The following is a 13557-nucleotide window of genomic DNA, read 5'->3' as shown; positions in this document are numbered from 1 at the left end:
CCAAAAAGACCTGGAATGCTGATTTATCTGACCACAATACATGTTTCCACTGTGTGATGGTCCATTGTAGATGCCTACGAGCCCAGAAAAGTTGACGCTGCTTCTAGACATGGTTAACATAAGACTTTTTTGAACAGTAAAGTTTTAAGTGGCATTTGTGCATGTAACTCCATATTGTAGTGCTTGACAAAAAGCTTGCACCCTTGGCCTTTATGTACTGAAATTCCTCCCGATTCCTTAAATGGTTTAATGATATTATGCACTGTAGAGGGAGAAATATGCAAATCCCTTCCAATCTTTCTTTGAGGCACATTGTTTTAAACATTTCGATCATTTTCTCCCAACTTTTTTTGGAATGTGTTGCAGGACTGAAATGCAGGAATGGAGGTTTATTAACAAGTAAAATGAATTTGAGCAGACACAACATGAAATATCTCAGGTTCAAACTGTTTGCAATCAAATAAAAGTCATAGTAAATGTAAGGAACTCTGTGTTTTTATTCTATATGCATATGCATTTATATGCATTCCCAACCCCCCCCCCATGTAGATACTTGCTTAATGTTTGAATTTGGTCTGGGTGGCCCTAATTCTTTAGTTGCTAATTTATCCTGATTACTACGATGACTGAATGGCATTTCCCTTAGTGACACGATGGAGTTGCTCCGAACTGAGGTAATGGTAGTCAATGGTGACGAGATCGCGACACCAGGTTACGTGCGTGCCCTCCCGGAACCCATTCAGATTGTATTGCAGTGCCTGCAGTTCTATATCTATGAGCGCAATCTGTAGCGATTTTCAATCAGACTGAAATCGCCCCAAAAGGGGCGGTACTGTTCGGAACTATGATATTCAGAGACAAGACAGACTGTCCAGAACAGTCACAGCTGTGATAGAAAAATTTCTTCCCTATCGCCCTTTGGTGGTGCGTCGCCCGATCGCCCTAAGGAACGAGCCACCCATGTTGCATACATAAGTCCAATTGTAATAGTATAATTATAAGTCGCTTTGGATAAAAGCAACTGCTAAAAGCCATAAATGTAGAGGAACATTGTTATAAACAGTCATAACTTGGGCAAAGCTGCAAGAGAGGCTCTGTTACTGGCTCACTGCTTTATATAATCTATGTATTACCCCTTGGCCAAAACAAAAATGCTTTATTTATTTCTTCTGGGTGGTACAGCATGCAGCATTGATGCCTCACTGCCTCACAGAACCAGGTTAACTTCTTGCCCACACTTACTGTATTTGAGAAGTTTTTCTTTTGTGAAGTTGAGGCTTCACACCATCACCTTTTTACACTTAAACCTAGGGGCAGTTTAGAGGTACCCAGTCTACCTGTTGACCAGTCTACATGTGTTTGGGAGGTCAAAGTAAAATGACACACATACAGTCAAACAAGGCAAGGAATGTTCCTGGAACTGTGAGGCACTTTGTAACACTTTTGGTACCATGAAAGCTTTTATTTTTAATTTTTCTTGACAATAAGGGATCATTTGAAGCTGCCATGGTTGCACCGATTTCCCTGTATGAGACATTAGTCGAGTGCCATGAAGGTCGCATCCTGAAGAGATTCTTATAAATCAACACAAGCTGCAGATGTTTTCTGCAGTAAATCTTCCTACACCTGATTATTCATACTCTTCACTATTCTGTCTTGGTCCTTGAATTAATTGAGTCTGAAATGAAAGCGCTTGTAAGATCTTGTACAATTGCACAAACTCCATTGATTTGTTTATTTTTTTAGCCTGCTTTCACCCTGATCTTCAATGGACAGGACCACCACAGAGCAGGTATTATTTAGGTGGAGGATCATTCTCAGCACTGCAGTGACACTGACATGGTGGTGGTGTGTTATGATGGTATGAGTGGATAAGACACAGCAATGCTGCTGGAGTTTTTAAACACCTCACTGTCACTGCTGGACTGAGAATAGTCCACCAACCAAAAATATCCAACCAACAGCGCCCTGTGGGCAGCGTCCTGTGACCACTGATGAAGGTCTAGAAGATGACCAACTCAAACAGCAGCAATAGATAAGCAATTGTCTCTGACTTTACATCTACAAGGTGGACCAACTAGGTAGGCGTGTCTAATAGAGTGGACAGTGAGTGGACACGGTATTTTAAAACTCCAGCAGCGCTGCTGTGTCTGATCCACTCATACCAGCACCATGTCAGTGTCACTGCAGTGCTGAGAATGATCCACCACCTAAATAATACCTGCTCTGTGCTGGTCCTGTGGGGGTCCTGACCATTGAAGTACAGGGTGAAAGCAGGCTAAAAAAGTATGTAGAGAAACAGATGGACTACAGTCAGTAATTGTAGAACTACAATGTGCTTTTATATGGTAAGTGGAGCTGATAAATTCTGATTCTGAAAATGGATTCTGTTATGCCTTATATGCCTTATATGCCTTGTACATTAATGTGTTACGAAAAGAGATTTACCACCACTTACTTTCTTAACCGTTTATCCAATTAGGGTCGCGGGGTGTGCTGGAGCCTATTCCAGCTTTTCAATGGGTGCAAGTCACACAGTAACACCCTGGACGGGGCACCAGTCCATCGCAGGGCAGACACACACACACACACACACACACACACCCATTCACTTATAGGGCAATTCAGTATCTCCAATTAACCTGACTGCATGTTTTTGGACTGTGGGAGGAAACCCACGCAGACACAGGGAGAACATGCAAACTACGCACAGAAAGGACCCGGATCGAACCCAAGACCTTCTTGCTGTGAGGTGACAGTGCTACCCACTGAGCCACCGTGCCGCCCGATTTATTACCAATAGCAATTAATAGCAAAATACCCCACCATTAACATAGTTTTTGTTTTAAATAAAGTAATAAACATTAATAGAATTAAACTTGAAGAATAATTAGATATAATAATAATTAAACTCCTCATTTTAAAATAGAACAGTTAAAAATCTAAATAAAAAAGACAGCATTGCTTTGCAAATTCTCTTTGACCTGTATTTTTGTCTGAATACATGCTTATTTAGAATTGAATTGCAGCATCATGTTCCAAAAATAAACAATCTCTTTGGTATTTTTCAGTCATAACCACTGAGGCCAGTTAAGGCAAAAGACATCTAAATGTTAAGTGGCTTAACTGCTGAATTTAAGGGAAAGTGGGAGCCTAGTGGGTAGGGCTTTGGGCTAAGAACTGAAAGATTGAGATTTTGAAACTCAGCTCTACTTTGCAGCCACTGTTGGGCCCTTGAGCAAGGCCCTTAACCCTCTCTGCTCCAGTGGGTGCCACACAATGGCTAACTCTGCGCTCTGACCCCAGGTTCCAAACAAGCTGGGATATGCGGAACAGGAATTTCATTGTACTGTACATCTGTATATGTATATATGACAAATAAAGGCATTTTATAAGACATGTGGAAGTCGTAATATGTGCAGATTGTTTTGTGTGTCTTTCTTTTTTGACAATTACCTGGACTTTGTGAGCATTAATTCGCTCCAGGTGGGAGTTTTCTATTTATCACGGTTTCTTCCTCTCTTCCTTGTTGACAAACCTGCTTTTCTCTAAAAGCATGAGGTTCTGGTTTTCTGCTGGTTTGGGCTCCCAGCACACTTATTCTTTTCAGAGAACACACCTGGTGCTGCTGTCTGTTTGGGCCTCATGGCGAAACCGCTCTGGTTTAGTGGATTGTCGCAGAGGCAGCAAGATGTCCTGTGTCTGGAGCGGACCCTGCCGAAAAAATCCATGTTACATGCGGGCTGCACCAATTGGTGGGGTTGGGGTGTCGCTTATGCATTGCCAGTTCTGACGGTTCCCTATATTCCTTTACCGGGAACTGGGTTGTCACAGACAGTCAGAACAGCCTGTCAAATTGTGTGAATCAGTTCTCATTTTAGTGCTATCCCAGTTCTATCCCCTTTTTCTGTTACAGGCTGCAAATGTTTGTATTCTTTTTCATTTGTTACTTTGTTCATTTTGGCCATCTCCTTTCTTAGAAGTTGGGATATTTTGTACAGACTAGCCATTTCAGAGCTAAAGCAGCATGGTTTGTTAGAACTTAAAATCCATTTTTGGGAAATGACTGCTGCATGTTAATGTTCAACAACAGTAGAAATCACAATTTAATCCTGTTTAAAATGCAAGGCTGTAGGCACTGTTTAATAATACTGGGTTGTCTCATTATTTTTTACATTGTTTTTTTTGTTTTTTTTTAAATTATCTATATTTTCCCACTTTTTCCCCCCAATTTTTATCCCTATTCTAGTCGTGTCCAATTACCCTGATTGTGTCCTCTATACTGATTCGACCCTTTTTGCCGCTGACTGAGGACGCCACTCAACTGACTTGCGCCCCCTCCGGCACGCAATCAGTACAGCCTGCATTTTTCACCTGCACGAGCCGAGTTCATACACCGAGAGACACTGCGCACGGAGGGTCACACCCCCCTCAATGTTATTCCTCAGCCCTGTGCAGGCGCCATCAGTCAACCAGCAGGGGCCGCAGACGCACCAGTTATGAGGACCTATGCTCCAACTCTACCCCTAACCCTGAACAACAGCCAAACGTTGTTCATACTGCCGCCCAACCCAGTCGGAAAGGCAGAGCTGAGTTTCGATACGATGTATCTAGAAACCCAACTCTGGTGCGCTAGCGTACTTTACCGTTGTGCCCCCTGAGCGGCTCTATTTTTTGCATTGTTTCACCTTGTGCTATAATACAAACATAACAAAGTGAAGGAAAAGTCTACATAAAGAATCAATGTAAGGTTTAGGGCCTCCCTCAGAACTGAACTGAAGAAATGAATTAATCCAAAATATATAACCATAACTGATGTTTTAATAATGTGTAGAGAAAGTTGTGTTCAGCTGGGTTGGGATCTGGTGACTGTGACGAGTAACGAGTGATTGTGCCCTGTAAAAAGGATTTGTCATTTTGGAAGAGATCACTCGAAATGAAATACTACAACACCAAAACAGAAACTGGGACAAGTTGGGACAGTATGGAACATGCAAATAAAATAAAAATGCAGTGTTCCTTCCATTTACTTTGACTTTTATTTGATTGCAGACAGTTTAAACCCAAGTTATTTCATGTTTTATCTGCTCAACTTGATTTCATTTATTAATAAACATCCATTCCTGCATTTCAGGCCTGCAACACATTCCAAAAAAAGTTGGGACGGGGGCAATTTAGGGCTAGTAATGAGGTGGAAAAAAAAACTAAAAAATGATGTGATTCCAAACAGGTGATTGTAATCATAGTTTGTACAAAAGCAGCATCCAGGAAAGGCTGAGTCTTTGATGGGGATCTCCAGTTTGTCAACAAATGTGTGAGAAAATGATTGAAATGTTTAAAAACAATGTACCTCAAAGAAAGATTGGAAGGGATTTGCATATTTCTCCCTCTACAGTGCATAATATCATTAAACCATTCAAGGATTTGGGAGGAATTTTAGTGCGTAAAGGCCAAGGACGCTAGATTAAACTGAACGCCCGAGATCTTCGATCCCTCAGACGGCACTGCATCAAGAACCGCCACTCAACAATAGCTGATGTAACCACATGGGGGAGGGATTACTTTGGCAAACACTACAATACAGAGTTACATGCACATATGCCACTTAAAACTTTTTTTTTGTTTGTTTATGCATTTTCTTCCTTTTTTCTCCATTTTTAGCGTGTCCAATTGCCCGATTACGTCATGCTTCCTCTCCACCAATGCCGATCCCTGCTCTGATTGAGGAGAACGAAGCTAACCCACGCACCCTCCGACACGTCACGTGGGCAGCATGCCGTATGCATCTTATCACCTACACTTTGCCGAGTGCAGTGCAGCTTGGCGTTGTGTACGGAGAGACACAACCTGAGAGCACTCTTTTCTCATCTCCGTGCAGGCACCATCAATCAGAGGTCAATCAGCAGAGGTCGTAATTGCACCAGTCATGGGAGAGAGACCCCATCCGGCTTAGTCCCGCCCATATCTGAACAACAGGCAGGCAGAGCTGAGATTCAATACGATGTATTCGAGATCCCAGCTCTGGTTCCAGCGTGTGTTTTTACCTCTGCGCCACCTGAGCGGCCAACTTAAAACTTTACTGTGCCAAAAAAGAAGCCTTATGTTAACCATGTCCAGAAGTGGCATCAACTTCTCTGGGCTCGGAGGCATCTAGGATGGACCATCACACAGTGGAAACGTGTATTGTGGTCAGATGAATCAGCATTCTTTTATTTTTTTACATTTGCTAGATTTTGTAGCTCAAGTGTTTTACTTTTTATATAATTTACTCTAATTGAGCATATGTGCTTAAGTGTAGTTTGTTTTAAATGATATATAATTTTTCATTTAAGTATTTCATTCATAACATTTCATTGTACTTGTACAGTGACAATAAAGATATCTTACCTTAGATTTTTGTTGTCACCTGTTTGTATATTTTTGTATATGTTTAGGTCCTTTTATTAGCTTTTGAATAGGAAGTTTTCACATTTAACCATTTTGATAGTGAAGTTTTGTCGAAGGAAAAAATTCTTCTCTCACCGTTAATAAAGCATAGCCTGTTTTGCAGAAAAAGGTCTTACTTATTGATGCTCATCAAACACATGAGGTATCAAACAATCATTCACAAATAGAGTTTTAAACATCTCTTTTTTAAATTGCAATGGTTGCTTTTAAATATATGATGCACACATGGGCAGATGGTTTGGTGGCACAGTGTAGGCAGTGAAGTGGGTTACGACATGATGATTAGTAGATGTGCTTTTTATGCATGTCGGTAAAGTGTCTCTGAGAGGCTGTTAACATTTCCATAAATGCACCGCAGAAAGCAAATGAGTATGGCTATAGATGGTCCTCCAATGCCTTATCATAATCAAAATACAGGGTAATAAGTGTACATGCACCTTAGCCACATTCATTTAAAATCGGTTCTTCACGATTCCTGACATTGTCTTAGTACACATTCCCTCTCTTAGGTCAGTTAGGATCACTAATATATTTTATATTTTAATATTTTAATTACATTTCCAGTGGCTCAGACGTGTACATACATGTGGTTAGTATTTGGTAGCATTGCCTTGGGCCTTCAACAAGCTTCTCACAAAAAGCTGCTGGAATTTTGGGCCGTTGTTCCTAAAAGAACCGGTGAAAGTCAGGCCTATATACACCGAACAGCCATAGCATTAAAACCACCTCCTTGTTTCTACACTCACTGTCCATTTTATCAGCTCCACTTACCATATAGGAGCACTTTGTAGTTCTACAATTACTGACTGTAGTCCATCTTTTTCTCTACGTACTGTTTTAACCTGCTTTCATCCTGTTCCTCAATGGTCAGGACCCCCACACTACCACCACAGCAGTGGCGATTACTCTAAGACTGCAAGGGAAGCTCAGCTTCCCCTAAAATGTCAAAAACTAAATGGTCAAATATGTACAGTTGTGTTAACATTTCATTGACTACAAATGAATTAGAACACGTTCATCTCGAAGACGAGTTCGTTCAGAATCAGCTACTTATCACAAATAAATTTTGTTATCGATTTTGTTAACTCCTGTAGCGTCAATGCATTTGCCAGTAGAAGCTGAGTGTCTATTCACTTCTTTGGGACTGCATGGAAGGGTTTTTTTCATTGCTTCGAAACTCGCTGGTCATTGGATAAATGCCACGATTTTGTCCCGCCCCCGGACGCTGAGCGTCTCTGGGGGTGAATGGAGCTGTGGGCGGGTCTGGACGCAGAGCTTCTGCAAGATGATTGGAGGATTAGTCGAAAGGCTGAATCCCGTTTTGATTGACAGCTATTTTGAGCTCTACACCATCACTTAATCACTGGGAGCTTCAGTCCCATCGCGGATTTTGCGAGTGAAATTGAAAGACAAACTGCAACCCATTTCTTGGTATTTGCTTGGTGAAATTACTTGACCATTTCCATTGTTCATTGTGTAAATAAAACACACTCATAGTATTTGTTTCAGGACACTGGTCAAGTCCCTGGAAAAGACGCCAACTTGGTACGATAGGATCACAGGCCATTTTCTTGAAAAGGAACGGAGGGCAGAATTTATGTATAAATAAATTGACAAATTTTATTATGTAAGCCGACAATGAGCTTCCCCTCTTTGAAAGACCAGCAGCCGTCACTGCACCACAGAGCAGGTATTATTCAGGTGGTGGATGATTCTCAGCACTGCAGTCACAATGACATGGTGGTAGTGTGTTAGTGTGTGTTGTGCTGGTATGAGTGGATCAGACACAGCAGCACTGCTGGAGTTTTTAAATGCCATGTCCACTCACTGTCCACTCGATTAGACACTCCTACCTAGTTGGTCCACCTTGTAGATGTAAAGTCAGAGACTGTTTGAGTTGGTCATCTTCGAGACCTTCATCGGTGGTCACAGGACGCTGCCCATGGGGCGCTGTTGGCTGGATGTTTTTGGTTGGTGGACTATTCTCAGTCCAGCAGTGACAGTGAGGTGTTTAAAAACTCCATCATCGTTGCTGTGTCTGATCCACTCATACCAGCACAACACTCACTAACACACCACCACCATGTCAGTGTCACTGCAGTGCTGAGAATGATCCACCACCCAAATAATACCTGCTCTGTAGTGGTCCTGTGGGGGTCCTGACCATTAAAGAACAGCATGAAAGGCGGCTAACAAAGCATGCAGAGAAACAGATGGATTACAGTCAGTAATTGTAGAACTACAAAGTGCTTTTATATGGAAGGTGGAGCTGATAAAATGTTATGGCTTATTGGTGTAGATGTTTTTTTTACCATATGGTTGATGTTGCTTTTTGCTGTTATGTATATTTGTCACCATAGTACGTTTAACTAGAACAAATGTGTCCCCTTCATGAATGGTATGATGTACTAGACTAGTAGAGGTACAATTCATTTAAATGATGCCAATTAGTGTATGTAAACGTATGACTTCAACTGTACTTCCACTTAAAATGTATAAGCACTACACTAGTATATTTGAACTGTATTGTACTGTAGTTTGTACTGCAGTGCTAGGGTGGCACAGGGATAAAATATACTAACCCACTACTGCTGAGATCCAGGGATCCAGGGTTCAGCAGGGGGCTGAAACTACATAGCCATTAGGGGAATCACTTGTCAGTGTGCTGTCCTTGCCTGAATAAAAATAGGAGGGTTGAATCAGGAAGGGCATCTGGCATAAAACTGTGCCAAATCTGCAACTCGTAAATATGGAAGTATCCAAAAACGTTTGTTGCAAAGCCATAGTTGACATACAGCTGTGAAGGATTTACAGTAAGAATTTCTTAGCCCTCTGAAAATGTATTGCTGGTCCACCAACAGCAGAGGGCGGGCTCCTTTAACCCTTTACATTCCAACACAAATTGAACAGGCAGGTATGAAGGATTTGTTAAAAAATACATCTTTAAAGCTTATACAGTAAGAAATGATTTGCTTTTAGTCACATTGTTAGATTTCAACATATGGTGCCATGGGAAGAGAATATGGAGGGAGAGAAAGCTGGCCAAATATCAGGAGCTAATACAGCAGTGCAGGAGCCAAGGCTGGCGGGCTCTTTGCGAGCCAATTGAAGTGGGCTGTCGTAGTTTGCTGGGCGCTCACTCTGTAAAGCACTGTCAGGCCTAGGACTAACTGGAGCGGCAAAGTTAAGGGCCATTCGTTCCACCACGGAAGCCGCAGAGAAAGCCACACGGTGGCTCTGAATAAAGAGGGCGAGCTCGTGGTGTGGTGCAATCCGGGATTTGATCAACCACGGATGGGTCACCTGGACGAGGGGGTCTGATGTTGAAAGACCCGAAACCCCATGACCCCAGGAACATCACCGATGATACATCCCAGCGCATCCAAGAGCTGTATCTTGCAACCATAGCTGGACCACAAACAGCAGAGTGTCCTGGGTTCGATCCCCAGGCAGGGCGGTCCGGGTCCTTTCTGTGCGGAGTTTGCATGTTCTCCCCGTGTCCGTGGGGGTTTCCTCCGGGAGCTCCGGTTTCCTACCACAGTCCACTGAATTTCCCTACAGGTGAATGAGTGTGTGTATGTGTGTGTGTGTGTGTCTGCCCTGCGATGGACTGGCACCCCGTCCAGGGTGTTACTGTGTGCCGTGCGCCCATTGAAATGCTGGGATAGGCTGCAGCACCCCCCACGACCCTAACTGGATAAGCGGTTAAGAAAGAGAGTGAGTAAATTTTAGTGCTGCTAGAGCTGTGCTGATAAACTGCATGTCTAGGTACAAAACTCAAATACAACATTTGTAACATACACATGTTTTGCATTTTGTTGTTGCAGTCAGTACCCAGTTTCAAGCTGCCTTTGAAAGCAACTTCAAAATAAGAACTATTTGGCAAAATATGCAATGCCAAACATCAGCTGGAGATGAAAAAAGCCCACTGTACTCTGGAGCACTGGTGACACATTTTCTGTAGTGATAAATCATGCTCCTGGCTATCTGATGAATAAATCTGGGTTTACTGGACGACAGGACAAACATACTTACCTAAGTGCATCATAGCAACTATAATGTTTACAACTATAAATTATTGCATGCTCCAAACGTTGTAAGAACAGTATGAGCAAGGCATGTTCCTGATTTTATACATTTTGTGTAAAGAATTGAAATGCCCTGTACAGAGACGTGACCTACCCCAAACCAATACATATGTGATACATTGGAATGCTGACTGTGAACCAGGTCTTATCACCCAGCATCACTGTCCGACATAGGCTATGGCTGGATGAAAGTGAATCCCAGCAGTTTTTTTTTTTTGCAAATCTAGGTGATGTGTGTGGTGATGCCCATGGTTTTAGAATGAGGTGTTATATAAATATAAATGTGATGTTTGGGTGTCCACATTTTTTGTTATGTCATGTAGAGCAGTGGTCACCAACCATCGGACCGCGGGTCATTTATTACCGGGTCGCACAGAAAGAATAAATCTATAAATCGCTAGAAAAGCAATGAAAACACTGCTGCAATTTCCAACACATTTCTGGTGTTATTGTCTCCTATCACCTCTAGGTGGGAGCAGTGTCTTGCTGCAGCGAACAAAGCATATTTGTGAGTAGAATTGTTATTGTATTTTAAATCCTCTCACCCCGTCGGTCTGTGAAATTATATCTTATATGAAACCTTGTTTCTACACTAACTGTCCATTTTATCAGCACCACTCACCATATAGAAGCACTATGCAGTTCTACAATTACTGACTGTAGTCCATCTGTTTCTCTGCATGCTTTCTCAGCCCCCTTTGATGCTGTTCTCCAAGGGTCAGGCCACAAGACCACTACAGAGTAGGTATTATTTAGGTGGTGGATCATTCTCAGCCCTGCAGTGACACTGATATGGTGGTAGTGTGTTAGTGTGTGTTGTGCTGGTATTGTGAGTGGATAAGACACAGCAATGCTGATACAGTCAGTCAGACAGACTGCATTTTTCACCTGCACGAGTCGAGTTCATACACTGACGGGCACTGTGCATGGAGGGCCACACCCCCATCAGCATTATTCCTCAGTCCTGTGCAGGTGCCATCAGTCAGCCAGCAGGGGCCGCAGTCGCACCAGTTATGAGGACCTATGGTCCGACTTTTTTACCCTCTAACCCTGAACAACAGCCAATCGTTGTTCATACTGCCGCCCAGCCCAGTCGGAAAGGCAGAGCTGAGATTCGATACGATGTATTCGAAACCCTAACTCTGGTGCGCTAGCGTAATTTACCGCTGCGCCACCTGAGCGGCTGATAAATGACAATCCTTGATGCAGTGCCGTCTAAGAGATCGGAGATCACTTAGTTCGGAGTTCAGCTTAGGCTTGTGCCCTTGCCCTTGACGCACTGAAATTCCTCTCGATTCCTTGAATAATTTAATGATATTATGCACTGTAGAGGGAGAAATATGCAAATCCCTTTCAATCTTTCTTTGAGGTACATTGTTTGTAAACATTTCAATCATTTTCTCATGCATTTGTTGACAAACTGGAGATCCTCTGATCATCTTTGCTCATCAAAGACTCAGCCTTTCCCGGATGATGCTTTTGTACCAAACCATGATTACAATCACCTGTTGACATCACCTGTTTGGAATCACATTATTATTTAGTTTTTTTTCACCTCATTACTAGCCCTAAATTACCAGTTTTCAGTTTAAGAATGTACTCTTAAAAACAAGCTGTATGCTAAAATGTATGCAAAATTGTCTGAGTTTGCTGATAAATGGTCCTGTCTTCCTCCATAGGTATAGTCAATATAGTGAAACGTATATGTAATTGCTTCAGTAATTAGTGAAGCTCTGTTATGAACACCCCCCCTACTCAATGGTATAGTCCATATAGTGTAATATTTATGGTATAGTGTCAGTTTAAGAATGAAACCAAACCCATAAACAAAGCTGTGCTCGAAAAAAAATACATTTATAATATATAATTACCGTAGTGGACTGTATTTCATAGGTTCCCCTGTCCTCTGGCAGTACAATCCTTATTCTTAAATGCTAAACATGTATTTTAATGCTTTGTGAAGCGTCGTTGAAGTGTTTATCTTTTTTGTCAGTGGTACGGTCCGTGAATTGAGACCCCGGCTTCAATAAAGGCTGTGTGTAGCCTTTCAGTCGTTGTGCAGCACGTCTCTCATCCACTGCACGGTATCTAATACACCAGCACCGCGCTGTAAACCGCTGTTATTTGGATTTACACCGTTTACACCATTCTGAATGAAAGTCGTTGTATTTCTGACTGACTGAGCGAGTGACATTACTGTTATTTACAGAGAATGGATGGAGTTGGCAGCCGGAACATGTCCTACAGTCGATGGAGTTATGACAGGTAAGGTGGCTGTGCTGCTTAACGCCGTTTCATTTAACGTGCAAAATATGTATATAATTCGGGTTATACACTCATACACTCATGTGAATAGAGCTAACGTTATAACGTTAGACGTTATACATATTAACAAGTGGAAAATGATATTCTGTTGACGGGTATTTAAACGCATCTCTTGTGACTTGGGAACCAGCAGTGTACGGAATACTGTGAGTGACCCAGTGGCGTAACTACAGGAGGGCAGGTGGGCAGGTGCACCCACCTTACTGCCCCACCATTGGCTGCACGTATTATGCATGTATAATAAAACTGATATACTGTATATATGGGTGATTCTTCAATTGGGGGAACTTTTACGTCCCTAGGTTATAAATGTGTGTTAAAAATACTTTATTACAAAACAAATATTTTAGGTATTAAAAAGATCATTCATTGCATCACTAAAAAATTATGATTTCCATTTTTTTTGATGATTTAAACATCAATATTTTGCTACTTTGGCCTTGTCCCCAACCCAGACTTTAAAACTTCTCTGCTCTAATAAAATGCTAAAACGTGATCAATTCATTATAAAAATCACAATATGAGTTTTATAATAACTTAAAAAGAAACAAAATGTAATTTTTTTTTCATATTTGTACAACCTATGCATATTTTTGAGCAATATATTACTGTCCCCAGCATTATCGTCATTACCGCAACAGTGTATGGTTTCTGTAGGGAATCATTTGAAGGTAACACTTGTTTATGTTGTAACCCT

Source organism: Trichomycterus rosablanca, chromosome 17, assembly GCF_030014385.1.
Source record: "Trichomycterus rosablanca isolate fTriRos1 chromosome 17, fTriRos1.hap1, whole genome shotgun sequence".
NCBI lineage: Eukaryota > Metazoa > Chordata > Actinopteri > Siluriformes > Trichomycteridae > Trichomycterus > Trichomycterus rosablanca.
The sequence above is the reverse complement of the archived record's forward strand: the minus strand, read 5'-3'. Positions refer to the sequence as shown.